The sequence below is a fragment of the Loxodonta africana genome, chromosome 11 (assembly GCF_030014295.1).
Source record: "Loxodonta africana isolate mLoxAfr1 chromosome 11, mLoxAfr1.hap2, whole genome shotgun sequence".
Taxonomy (NCBI): domain Eukaryota; kingdom Metazoa; phylum Chordata; class Mammalia; order Proboscidea; family Elephantidae; genus Loxodonta; species Loxodonta africana.
This window is the reverse complement of record NC_087352.1, coordinates 56,083,190-56,097,177: the sequence shown is the minus strand read 5'-3', so window position 1 is coordinate 56,097,177 and position 13,988 is coordinate 56,083,190. Positions and strand designations below refer to the sequence as shown.

General features: G+C 41.9%; 1 protein-coding gene across 1 annotated transcript in view; it reads left to right on the top strand.

Annotated features, from left to right (window-relative positions):
• The window catches only part of LOC111749641 (uncharacterized), a 43,853-nt gene extending 42,384 nt beyond the window's left edge, over positions 1–1,469 (top strand). The window contains exon 4 of the mRNA XM_064293213.1: positions 1,167–1,469. The gene's annotated coding sequence lies outside the window, so the exon portion shown is untranslated. The remainder of the gene's footprint in view (positions 1–1,166) is intronic.
• Positions 1,470–13,988: the final 12,519 nt, after the last annotated feature.

The following is a 13,988-nucleotide window of genomic DNA, read 5'->3' as shown; positions in this document are numbered from 1 at the left end:
CCTCTTGCTGATTATCTTGGGCATTCGTGTAAGTCGCTCACTGTCTCTGGGTCTCGTTTTCCCCAACTCCCAACCATAGGAGCCTGTGGTTTATGAAGTTTCTGACAGGGTTTCGAACTAGTTCATTGCAGTTTGATTCCCTGCTGAGAGTTTTAATTTCTATTCCGGATATACTGAATCAGAGTCTACATTTTAACAAGACCCCCAGGTGTAAGAATCACCCAGGGATTTTGTTAAAATTCTTATGTATATGTAAGAATTGCCTGGGGGAATCTTGTCAAAATGTAGATTCTGAATCAGTATATTTGAGGTGGTGTCATGAACTGAATGGTGTGCCCTCAAAATATGTATTAACTTGGCCATGGTTCCTAGTATTGTGTGGTTGTCTTCCATTTTGTGATCTGACGTAAATATCCTCTATGTGATTGTGAAGGTTGGGCCGTGATATTCAGTGGTTTGGCAGTTATGATATAGTTTGGCAGTCATATAATGATTTAATCACTTTCATGATAAGATCTGGTATGACGTGATCACCTTCATGAAGGAATCTGCTGTGAGTAGCCAATCAGTTGAAACAGAGCTTCCTTGGGGGTGTGGCCTGTGTCCAATATAGACGAACTTTCTGGCAAAGCTTTTGCTCACTCTGGATCCTGCAGTTGGCTCCTGTTCATCTGACCTCTGGTTCTTGGGACTTGAACTAACAGCTTACCTGCCGATCTCTGTAGTCTGTGATCCAGTGGCCTACCGCCCTACCTGCTGGTCTTGGGATTCACAGCCTCTGCAGGCTGTGAGCCAGACACCTGTTGTATGACCTCCTGATCTTGGGTTTGTCATTCTCTACAGCTACTTTAGTCAGGAGAAGCCTCTAGTCTGACCCATGGACTTGGGATTTTCCAGCCTGTACAACCACATGAGCTATTTCCTTGATATAAATCTCTCTCTGTATATATAGACACTTCTCTGGTTTTGCTTCCCTAGTTGTGTTTTTTAGTGAGCTCAGCCTAAGACACTCCATTTCGTGATGTATTATAAATCCTAACCTCTATATGTTAATGAGGCAGGGTCAGTGTGGGGTGTATCTTGCGTCACAAGTCACACCCTTACTTAAATCAAACCCTTACTTAAGTCACACCCTTGCTTCAGTCACATTTTTTATCTTACAAAAGGTAAAAGGAGAGAGAAGAGGAACCTCACTATCACCAAGAAAGAAGAGCTGGACCAGAGTGCGTCCTTTGGATCCTCCCTGCAGTGAGAACCTGTTAGACCTCGGGGAAGATTGATGCCAAGACACATGGAGAACGCCAAGGAATGCTGGGCCCTCAGATGTTGAAAGGAGGCAAGGACCTTTCCCCAGAGCTGACAGAGAGAGGAAGACTTCCTCTAGAGCTGGCCCCTGAGTTCAGGCTTTTAGCCTCCTAAATTGTGAGAGAATAAATTTCTGTTTGTTAAAGCCATCCACTTGTGGTGTTTCTGTTATAGCAGCACTAAGTAACTAACACAGGTGGAAAGGAAGATTCTCAGGAGGGAGTTCAACCAGAAAGAATTGGTTTGAAGCCCTGGTTTCTGAAGCATCATTCTAGTGCTCAAAAACCATGTGGAAATAAGGCAGCAAGGCATGGACTTCCAGGGCCAAGAGATAGAGCTGTAGGGCATATAATAATAAAACCCAGTCATGTTTAAGCCACAGGAGCCGTCAACATCAGCCAGCTGATCTTCATTAATCTATCACCCGATTTAATTGAGTCCTATCCATTCTTTGCCAAATGATTTCATTCAAGATTGGTTATTCTAGATGTATAAATATTTCCTCCTCTGTTGTGGGCTTAAGTGTCCAGAGCAATTGACTGGTTGTATAGGGTAATGGTATTCAGCTATATGCATGTCCTCCTAGTGGAGTTGGCTTTTCCCCGAAGCATGCGGGGGATGAACTTGGGATGGACTTGGGCTAAGGTACAAGGCTGGGAGTGGCGTGACTGGGCTAGTGGCCAAGGCTGAGGAATGCCTTAGCAACAAGAAAAAAACATCTGGGCCTGGATGTGAAGTTCCTGGGAATGCTGGCTGCCCAAGGAATTGGGAAAAAAACAGATGAGCCTTAGTCCCATCTGGAACAGTATATAAGTTGTATCTCCTGCTAGGCCATTGCAGGGTGCTGAACTGGCCCAGCCACCGCCCAGGGCCAACTGTCCCATAAGTAAGCTCTCTGAATAAACCATATGTCAAGATTGCTGGTTCTGGAGCCTTTCTTTGGTTTCTTGGAGGTATGGCCTATGTTGGGTCCAGGTCCTGCTGGGCCGTTACACAACATTTGTTATTAAGAAATACAGATAAAATAAATAGCTCTTCCCAACAAGGAAAAGCTTAACTAAGGTAACAGATGAAATATCTAATTAAACAGGCTATCAGAGTCTACTTTGAGCCTAAATAAATAGGGCTTTGAACTGACCCCTGCTGAGAATTTTCATTTCTAAGAAGTTCCCATGCTGTACTAATACTGCTGGTTGGGGACCAAGTCTGAGAACAACTAGTGGAGCAGTGGTTCTCAAAATTTATTATACATCAGAATTACCTGGGGATCTTGTTTTAATATAGATTGTGATTCAGTATATCTGGGGTGGAAATGCAAATTCTCAGCAGGGGTTTGAACCAGAACGAAGCTGTTTGAAGCCCTGAAATAAATTTATCCTTTAACTTGGGTAACCTAAGAGGTTAATTAGAAAGCAGGGGATATGACTATACCTGCATGTTCCCTGAGGAGTGCAGGGTCTGGCACACTCCACATGGGCTTTAGAAGGCAGGTGGGAATTTTTTTCCAGCGTCCTGTGTGGTAACCTAAAGGACACAGGCTTAGCACTGCTCACGCTGTGATCCACACAGTCGGCAAGTCTCCAGTGAGGGTATTTGCTTCCTGTGAATGAAGATCACTGCAAACACAGAACTGAGGGGAAGGACAGGAAACCTGGAGGGAGGTTTTTCTGTGTCTGTGGGTAATGCTGGTGAAGACAGTGATATGAGGACAGAGGTGTGATTTGGGCTTAGTCGCATTTTGCATTATGTTGGGGGAAGGAAACACTTAACCCTAATAGCTCTCTTCTTCCCATCCCCAGCCTACCTACAATCATTTATTTAGTCCTTTCTTGTGATCTACATTTTTATATATTTGGAATATAGTTTACAATCTAGTCAGGAAGAGGACACTTATCAACAGGAAACCTTTGTGCTGAACTGAGGTTCCAACTGTAATTTTATACAATAGGAATTAGAAGAGCATCTTTATCTCCTCCTTTGAACACTTTTCCCCACAAAAACCCATGTCTTTGGAGACTTACACCCATACATGTGCATGATACGGGACAAATTCAGGTGACATGACTCCCTGTTTATTTAATTCAACCCAGTTTACTAAATATTAAGTGTTTTAGCTACCACTGTGCTCAGTGCTCTGGGAAATAAAAAAAGCAAAAGGTTAAGAGATAATCCTTGATCTGGAAACATGTGAGAAGAAAAGCTTTATTGACAAGAGAGTCAGAGAACCGTACTGGTCAATAATATGTTGTTGTTGTTATGGTGCTGTCGAGTTGGTTCTGACTCATAGTGACCCTATAGGACAGAGTAGAACTGCCCCATAGGGTTTCCGAGAAGCGGCTGGTGGATTTGAACTGCTGACCTTTTGGTTAGCAGCTGAGCTCTTAACCACTATGCCACCAGCGCTCCTGCTTGGTATATAATCAGCATTAAATTAAATGTAGTCAAGTTACAACTTAATCAATTGGAATAATGCGTTGGATGTTGGGGAAAGACAGAGCTTAATTGTCATGGCATAGATGGTTACAGAAGGTGGGCCAGGAGGGAGGGATGGGATAGAGAAAGCAGAGAGAAGGTTGAGAACATTTGGGGGGAGATAGGGAGGAATACAGGTACCAAAATGAACATCCTGCTCTCTTCCCAGAAACAGGGAGAATCCTGGATCAATTTACCAGCTCAGTTTGGTGACCACCTTGACTGTAAGTCCTAGGTGAACACCTGTGGTTGCCAGATTCCCATCCCCCTGAGGGTGGGAAGGTACACACCTAGACCTTGGGATTGGCCTTGCCTTCACTCACATACCTTCCCTGCCTTTCTTTACTCTTCCCCTTTCACATACCCATTGAGAAGTTGAGTTTTTGAAATGCTTTCTAGATCTGTCAGACTTCTTTCCCAGAAAAATAATACTTTGAGGAAGTTCTTCTCCCCTGATTATTAAGAGTCAGGCTGGCCTCTCTCAGGGACCCTCTCCTAACACCCAGCTATAGAAACATAAAGAGAAAGAAAGGAGGGCGGGCTCACTGTGGGGCAGCCATTGGTTGCTGACATAAAAGCATTTCAGGCACCTGGGTGATCTCATGGTTTGTCTTTAAAATTCAGAATATGTTAGTCCTTCTATCTTGGTGGAAAATTGTTTAATCAAAATTTATAAGTACAAGCCCTGTGGGCTCTTTGTTTTGGTTTGTGAGAGAGGAAGGTAGGGAACAAGATATGGAAATACTGTTTTAAGATTATGAAGTGCCACATTTTTATTTATTGTCCAAAGTGCTCTTTTTGAGAGGGTGGCTTCTTTGCTTGTAAGATTAGCTGTTTTATAGAGCAAATGGAATCTAATTATGTGCCCACACTTAACACATCTTTCAGATGTGGTAGGGATTTGACCCCACCATATACTGTTGTTTAGAGGAGCCCTGGTGGTGCAGAGTTTCAGCGCTCAGCTGCTAACCAAAAGGTGGGAGGTTCGAATCCACCAGTTGCTCCTTGGGAGAAGGATGTGGCAGTCTGCTTCCATAAAGATTTACAGCCTTGGAAACCCTACAGGGCAGTTCTGTGTTGAGCTATAGGATCTCTATGAGTAGGAATCGACTTGATGGCGAGGGGTTTGGTTTTCGATTATATGGTGGTCTGTTGCCTTCAAGTCGATTCCAACTCACAGTTGCCCCATGTATGCAAAGTAGAGCTGCTCCATAGGGTTTTCAAGGTGGTGGCTTTTCGGAAGCATATTGCCAGGGGCACCACTGGGTGGGTTTGAACTACCAACCTTTCGGCTAATGGCTGAGCAGTTAACCATTTTGTGTTGCTTCTAGCTGAGCTTAAATGTTGGGTCAAAAAGAGGAAGGTCTTTCTCGTGACTCTGAGTATCTCTCCACTTCCCCACCCCCCATGCCAGTAACCCTGGACAAAACCAGGGTATGGAACTTATCAGACTAGTGCTTGTTTTGTCTTTTCTTTCCTTTAAAACATTTTCTTTTTAAAGGCAGCCCAAGGTTAAAAATGGATAATTTGCCGTTGTTTGCCTGGAGCTGCTCTTTCCAAAGGCTGTTTTCCGGTGGTGTGCAGTGGAGGCTTGATAATGACACTGCTTTATCTTTGAAAGCAAACGTCCCTTCTATCACTGGGCACCTAAAACCCTTTCCAGGGTTAATTAACGTAGCTACAAAGTGAAAATAAGGAATGACAGCAGAGGGGCAGGAAGAGCAGCTCCAATTCGCTAGCAAAGGAGAAAAGATGACACCTCTTCTATTTCAAAGGCATGCCTGGCAAAGCTAGTCATCCCAGGTGCAACGGGAGCTGTGTTGCAGCCAATTTAAACAACTACTAAAAAGCCAAACAAAGATACATCTAGGCACCAATGTGTTCAGGTCCCTACTGGTGTTACAGTATAACAATAACAATGATGATCTTATGGCAGCTAACAACATAGAATGCGGTTCACGCACCAGACATTTTATTACAAGCTCTACATTAGGCCTCTCAACCTCAGCACTACTGACATTTGACACTGGATAAACCCTGATGGCGTAGTGGTTAAGTGCTACAGCTGCTAACCAAAGGGCTGGCAGTTTGAATCCACCAGGCGCTCCTTGGAAACTCTATGGGGCAGTTCTACTCTGTCCTATAGCGTTGGTATGAGTTGGAATTGACTTGACGGCACTGGGTTTGGTTTTTTGAATTCTTTATTAAGGAGCGCTGGTGGCACAATAGTTAAGTGCTAGGCTGCTAACCAAAAGGTTGGTGGTTCAAATGCACCCAGATGCTCCGCAGGAGGAAGATGTGGCAGTCTGCTTTCTTAAAAATTACAGCCTAGAAAACCCTATGGGGCAGTTCCACTCTGTCACATGGGGTTGTTATAAGCCAAAATTGACTATTGTGGGGGTTGCCCTGTGCATTGTAGGATGTTCAGCAGCATCCTTCACTTCTACTCCCTTGATGCCTGTAGTACTTCTCTTCGCTCCCAGTTTGTAGAAACCAAAAATGTCTCCAGACTTTGCCAAATATCTGCTGAGAGGTAGAACCACTACTCTACTTGAATTATTTCATTTAATTCCCCCAACACAGTGTGAGAGGGAGTATTATTATCTCCATTTTACTGTACTGAAGTGGAGAGATGGAGAGATTAGATGGTTTGCCCAAGGTTATAGGTAGCATGTGCAAGTTAGGCATTGAGGGTCTGTCTTAGTCTCCTAGAGCTGCCATAACAAAATACCACAAAGTAGGTGACTTTAAATAACAAATTAATTTTCTCACAGTTCTGCAGGCTGGAGTTTGAATGCAGGGTGTCTGCAGGGCTATGTTGTCTCTCTGTCCACTCTAGGAAAAGATCCTTGTTTGATTCAGCTTCTGGCAGGCTTGGGTTTTTCTTGGTGTTCCTTGGTTTGTAGATGGATCTTACAGAGTTCCCTGTGTATGACTCTGTTTCCCCATCTGTTCTTCTTTTACTTGCAAAAGATATTAGGATTAGGACCTACCCTACTCCAGTATGATGTTATTTTAATCGAGACCATCTGCAAAGAAAAAATGTATTTCTCCAAACAAGGTCATATTCACCAGTGCAGGGATTAAAATTCAACATATCTTTTGGGGGAGCACAATTCGATCCATAAGAGGGTTCTAACCACAAAGCTAAGTGGTCTATTATGACAGATTTGTGTCCTTTTCTTGTGAATAAATAGCCATTCTTAGCAGTGGCTATCTTACCAAACAAATCCTAACCATTTATAATCCTTTTTCATGCTTTTTCTACCCCACAAACATTAATATGTGAGGCAGGAGATGTCCTGAAACTTTTCCTGATTCGTACTTTTTGTATATAAGAAAATCTTTCAAATATATCAAGACATACAAAGTATAATGTGATAAATGCCTAGATACAAACCACGAGGTTTAACTTTTCTTAATATTTGCTTTAGAATTTTTTTAAATTAAAAAGAAAATATTATGACATCTTCCAGTTCCTGTTCCACACTCATGAATTTTCTATGTTAAAAAATTTTATTATGTGTAAATAAGAAGAGTTGGTCTCTCCTTTTATTATTTTTATAACACTTAATTCTTTTTCTTGCTTTATTGGACTGGGTGGGTGGGATTTCCAACTCATTATTAAATATAGTTCTTTTCCAAATATTTTTAAAAATAAAATACTGATTTCTGACCTAATATGATAGAGACCAGAGAACATGATTTATCTTATAGTGATTTATTGAAATTTGCTGAAAATTCCCTTTAAATTCTGTCTTTTAACCCAGCCTCCTACTTTGATACTCTTACTTTCACATCTTCTTTTTTGTATTACTGTTTTCAGTTTCTTTGACTATGTTTCATTCTTTGAATGAAGCCCACAGCAGATTAGTGGCCACGGTTTTCTCAGAGGTTGAGACGCGCATCTGGGGAAACACACTATAGGCGACGACTTATTAATCAAGGCAGAGACCAGGGACAATGGAGGCTGCCTTGTTTAGACAAATTTCCCTCCTGAATGCCTTGTAGACATTAACGTTCTCCCTCATTCACAGGTCCCATAGGATCAACACAATCACATATGATATGTCTTTCCATCCTTAGAACTTCACCTCCTCTGAGAAATACTTTGATTTCTCTGTGTATTTCTATCTTTCCTTCTTCATTGGGATAATTTGCAAATTATCAAGTTAGAATTGCATTTCTGAGAGCATTCCAATCTTTTGGAGCCATCCTCTCCTTCAGAATCTCTTCTCGTGGAATCATATTCATCCTCTCTTAACTTACTGAAATCTAAAATTCTGCGACAGGTATCTGACTATGGCTAAAGTTCCCCTGACGGTTCTAAAATGAAGGGTACTTTTTTTTTTTTTTAAATCAGAAGTACCACACCCAACTGCCAATTGCCTTCTTTCCATGGAATAGAGTTAGATGCAAGGCAGCAGTTTCTTTAACAGCTCTCTTATCCTCTGGGGGATAAAATACTAAACAAGTCAGCTGCTACATTTTTATTTGAATAGGATTTCCACCTTCCGCATATCAGAAGTATGCTGTGACTACTGCCTATTTTCTTTATGGTCTACCTCAGGACTGTATCATCCATCTCACCATCTGATCAGGAAGGAAAATCAGAAATTGCAGGAGAGGTGATTTGTAACTACATGAGAAATTCATACCAAGGTTCACATCCACGAGCAAGATGTTGAGCAAATATTTCACATGGGAAGAGACAGAAAGGAAGAAATTGGAGAGTACTGCACTTACCTGCAAACATACAAATCAGTACAACTTTCTTCTGCCTTCCAAAAAAGGCTCAGCTCTGTAAGCTGAGGTGCTGCTTGTCCTATAGTCAGTACAACATGTACAAAGACATGGTTTGTCCTGCATTATCCACATTCCACTTTTATTCCTGCTCCTCGGATAAGGAAGGACACACATTTTGAGATGGTTGCATTGGGGGTGTGTAGAAAAGTTTTCTCTCTGTGAAACAATTGGTGGTTATTTTTAGGGTGGGGAGGTTCTCTGTAGTTCTATGACTGGTCGATTATGGCACCTTTTTATCCAGTAACTCACTCTCCTCATATGTCGGTTCCTCTGCTAGACTATGGTTTCATTGTCCATGAATTGATATTTGGATCTGGTTGGGCTATGACTTCTTTCTCAGTGGACCTTGCCTCACCTTTCCCTATCTCAGCCATGAATTGAGGAAATATCTTTGGCAAAGTAGGAGACATAAAGAAATGTCCTACCTTGCCTTTAAGGAGAAAAACATTTCTTTAGATTGGGGTTTCTAAACCTCTATACCACTGAATTTTGTACCAGATAATTCTTTGCTGTGAGGGGTTGTTCTGGTCATTGTAGAATGTTTAGCAGCATCCCTGGTCTCTACCCACTAGATGCTAGTAGCAACCCTGGCCCCTCCCTCCTCTGCCTCAAGTCATGACAATCAAGAGCGTCTCCAGACATTGCCAAATGTTCCTTGGGTGGCAAATCTTCTCCCACTGAGAACTACTTTTTTAGATGCTTTGAAACTTTGGAAATTTGAAAATCAGTGTATATGACCAACATTCTGATATTCTTATAATTCCTAGGGGTATATTAAAAGGAACCGTGGTGGTACAATGGTTAAGCACTCAGCTGTTAACTGAAAGGTTGGCAGTTTGAACCTGCCCAGCGGCTCTGTGTGAGATACCTAGAGATCTGCTTCTGTAAAGATTACAGCCTAGAAAACCCCAAGGGGCAGTTCTACTTTGTCACATGGGGTCACTATGAATTGAAAATCAACTTGATAGCACCCAATAACACCACCACCACCACTCCCAGGTGTATATTCAGACTAATCTCATGTAGTGCTAAACGAATTAATTTGTATTTGAAAAACGCTTGAGATCCAGAAATGAAAGTAGTTACAAAGCACAAAACCCACAGGTCTATCAGCTTGTCATATTTTGGGGGCTTGTGTGCTGCTGCGATGCTGGAAGCTATGCGACAGGTATTCAGATACCAGCAGGGTCACCCATGGAGGACAGGTTTCAGCTGAGCTTCCAGACTAAGACAGACTAGGAAGAAGGACCCAGCAGTCTACTTCTGAAAAATATTAGCCAGTGAAAACCTTATGAATAGCAGTGGAACATTGTCTGATATAGTGCTGGAAGACGAGCCCCCCCAGGTTGGAAGGCACTCAAAAGATGACTGGGAAAGAGCTGCCTCCTCAAAGTAGAGTCGACCTTAATGACCTGGATGGAGTAAAGCTTTCGGGACCTTCATTTGCTGACATAGCATGGCACGGCGTTTCTCAAGCTGAATGAAGAAAAAATTCAAACCTCAAGATGTAATAGTGAAGGATTCTATGGGGAAAATACTGAACGACACAGGAAACATCAAAAGAAGATGGAAGGAATACAAAGAGCCATTATACCAAAAAGAATTAGCCTGTGTTCAACCATTTCAAGAGGTAGCCTGTGATTAGGAGCCGATGGTACTGAAGGAGGATGTCCAAACTACACTGAAGGCATTGGCGAAAAACAAGGTTCCAGGAATTGATGGAATGTCAATTGAGATGTTTCAGCAAATGGATGCAGTTCTGGAAGTGCTTACTTGTCTATGCCAAGAAATATGGAAGACAGCTAGCTATCTTGCTGGCTGACTGGAAGAGATCCATGTTTATGCCTGTTCCCAAGAAAGGTGATCTAACCGAATGCAGAAATTATCGAACAATATCATTAATATCACACACAAGTAAAATCATTCAAAAGCAGCTGCAGCAGTATATCAACAGGGAACTGCCAGAAATTCAGGCTGGATTCAGAAGACGATGTGGATCCAGGAATATTATTGCTGATGTGTCAGATGAATCCTGGCTGAAAGCAGAGAATAGCGGAAAGATGTTTACCTGTGTTTTATTGACTATGCAAAGGCATTCGACTGTGTGGATCATAACAAATTATGGATAACATTACAAAGAATGGGAATTCCAGGACACTTAATTGTGCTCATAAGGAACCTGTACATAGATCAAGAGGCAGTTGTTCAGACAGAACAAGGGGATACTGAGTGGATTAAAGTTAGGAAAGGTGTGCGTCAGAGTTGTATCTTTTCACCATATCTATTCAATCTGTGAAAACCCTGGTGGAGTAGTGGTTAAGTGCTACGGCTGCTAACCAAAGGGTCGGCAGTTTGAATTCGCCAGGCGCTCCTTGGAAACTCTATGCGGCAGTTCTACTCTGTCCTGTAAGGTCGCTATGAGTTGGAATCGACTGACGGCACTGGTTTTTTTGGGTTATTCAATCTCTATGCTTCGCAAATAATCCCAGAAGCTGGACTATATAAAGAAGAACGGGGCATCAAGATTGGAGGAAGACTCATTAACAACCTGCATTATGCAGGTAACACAGCCTTGCTTGATGAAAGTGAAGAGGACTTGAAGCACTTGCTGATGAAGATGAAAGGCCACAGCCTTCAGTATGGATTGCACCTCAACATAAAACAAAAATCCTCACCACTGAACCAATAAGCCACATCATGATAAACAGAGAAAAGATGGAAGTTCTTAAGGATTTTATTTTACTTGGATCCACAATCAACAGCCATGGAAGCAGCAGTAAAGAAATCAAAAGACGGCTGCATTGGGCAAATCTGCTACAAAAAAAAAGGACCTCTTTAAATTGTTGAAAAGCAAAGACGTTACCGTGAAGACTAAGGTGCACCTGACCCAAGCCATGGTATTTTCAATTACATCATATGCATGTGATAGCTGGACAATGAGTAAGGAAGACTGAAGAAGAATTGACGCCTTTGAATTGCGGTGTTGGCAAAGAGTGTTGAATATACCATGGAGTGCCAAAACAATGAACAAATCTGTCTTGGAAGAAGTACAACCAGAATGCTCCTTAGAAGCAAGGATGGTGAGACTGTGTCTTACATACTTTGGACATATTGTCAGCAGGGATCAGTCCCTGGAGAAGGACATCATGCTTGGTAAAGTACAGGGTCAGCCGAAAAGAGGAAAACTCTCAATGAGGTGGATTGACACAGTGGCTGCAACAATGGGCTCAAGCATAACAATGATTGTAAGGATGGCCCAGGACCAGGTAGTGTTTTGTTCTGTTGTGCATAGGGTCTCTATGAGTCAGAACTGACTTGAAGGCACGTAACAGCAACCTAACAACAACCTAACAACAACACAAAGCACAAAATATGTTACAATGATTTATTTGCATCCTATTATTTAATGTTATGATACGGCTGAGGCTATGCAATTTATTATCATAAGGCAAAGGAGAACTCATTGCATGCCAAAATGAAAATATACAGTAGATACAGTACTATATCTATTACACATATTTTAACAGGAAGCTGCCTGCTTGCATTTATCACCTGTGTTATGTGAGGGTGAGTTATGAGGCCTCACAAAAAAAGGTGTATCTCTTTTTATGTGCTCATAATTCAGAAATAGTGGCTGAATGGATTTTGGAGAAATTCTCTCTCAAAATAACAATAATAAAGAGCACCATAGGACTTGGATTAGCTCTGGGATGTGAATGCCCAGAACAATTTCTCTGACTAGGAGAGTACTGAAGTGAACTAATCAGAAAGCTGATGCAAAGTAGGAAATGGTAAAACTTGCCTGTGTTGTTGTGGGCTAGAGTTGTGAGCCAAAGAGTCCGAAACTAACATGACTATTTTGAGGTTTCATGCTACTTGAACAGAAAGGTCTTTTTTTTTGTGGCAGATTCCTTCATTATTCCCATTTCACAGGTTGAAAAACCCAGCTCGAGGGAAATTTTTCATCTGATACCTGAGCTAGAAATTACATCAGCTCTAGTCACCCTAGCACTAATCACTAAGCATAATAACCACTGTAGTATTAACCATGTAAATTACGTAGTTCAGAGCCTGGTATATGGTGGCCATATTGATATAATGTTAGACATTGTGCTAAGAGCTTTATAGGGATTACTTCCTTTGATCCCCACAATAACCCTAAGATTTAGCTCCATTTAAAGCACCAGTTCTAGTTGCCCTCGAGTCGACTTTGACTCGTGATGACCCCATGTGTGTCAGAATAGAACTGTGTTCCATAGGGTTTTCAATGACTGATTTCTGAGAAGCAGTTGGCCAGGACTTTCTTCCAAGGGGCCTGCCTCTGGGTGGACTCAAACCTTCAACCTTTCAGGTAGCAGCTAAGCATGTTAACCATTTTTACAACCTAGGGATTCCAGCTCCATTTTGGAAATGCAGAAGTTGAGGCACAGAGAGGTTAAGTTAGCCAGTGATCAATCAGAATGCAAACTTATGTTCTTCCGATTGCAAAGCCTGTGTAATTAACCACCAATTCTCTTGTTATTAGGTGCCGTTGAGTCAGTTCTGACTCATAGCAACCCTATGTACAACAGAGGAAACACTGCCCCGTCCTGCACCATGCCCACAATTATTATGCTTGAGCCCATGATTGCAGCCACTGTGTCAATCCGTCTTGTTGAGGGTCTTCCACTTTTTTGTTGACTGTACTCTATGAAGCATGGTGCCCTTCTCCAGGGACTGATCTCTCCTGACAACATATCCAAAGTATGTAAGACATAGTCTCATCATCCTTACCTCTAAGGAGAATTCTGGTTGTACTTCCTCCAAAACAAATTTGTTCATTCTTTTGGTACTCCATGGTATATTCAATATTCTTCGGCAACACCACAATTCAAAGGCGTCAATTCGTCTTCTGCCTTCCTTATTCATTATAGAGCTTTTGCATACATATGATGCGATTGAAAATACCATGGCTTGGGTCAGGCACACCTTAGTCTTCAAGGTGACATCTTTGCTTTTCAACAATTTTTTAAAGAGGTCCTTTGCAGCAGATTTGCCCAATGCAATGCATCTTTTGATTTCTTGACTGCTGCTTCCATGGGTGTTGATTGTGGATCCCAATAAAATGAAATCTTTGAGAACTACAATCTTTTCTCCATTTATCATGATGTGGCTTATTGGTCTGGTTGTGAGGATTTTTGTTTTCTTTATATTGAGGTGTAATCCATACTGAAGGCTGTGGTTTGTTCTTCATCAATAGGCGCTTCAAGACCTCTTCACTTTCATCAGGCACGGTTGTGTCAACTGCATAATGCAAGTTGTTAATGAGTCTTCCTCCAATCCTGATGCCCCATTCTTCATATAGTCCAGCTTCTGGGACTGTTTGCTCAGCATACAGATTGAATAAGTATGGTGAAAGGATACAA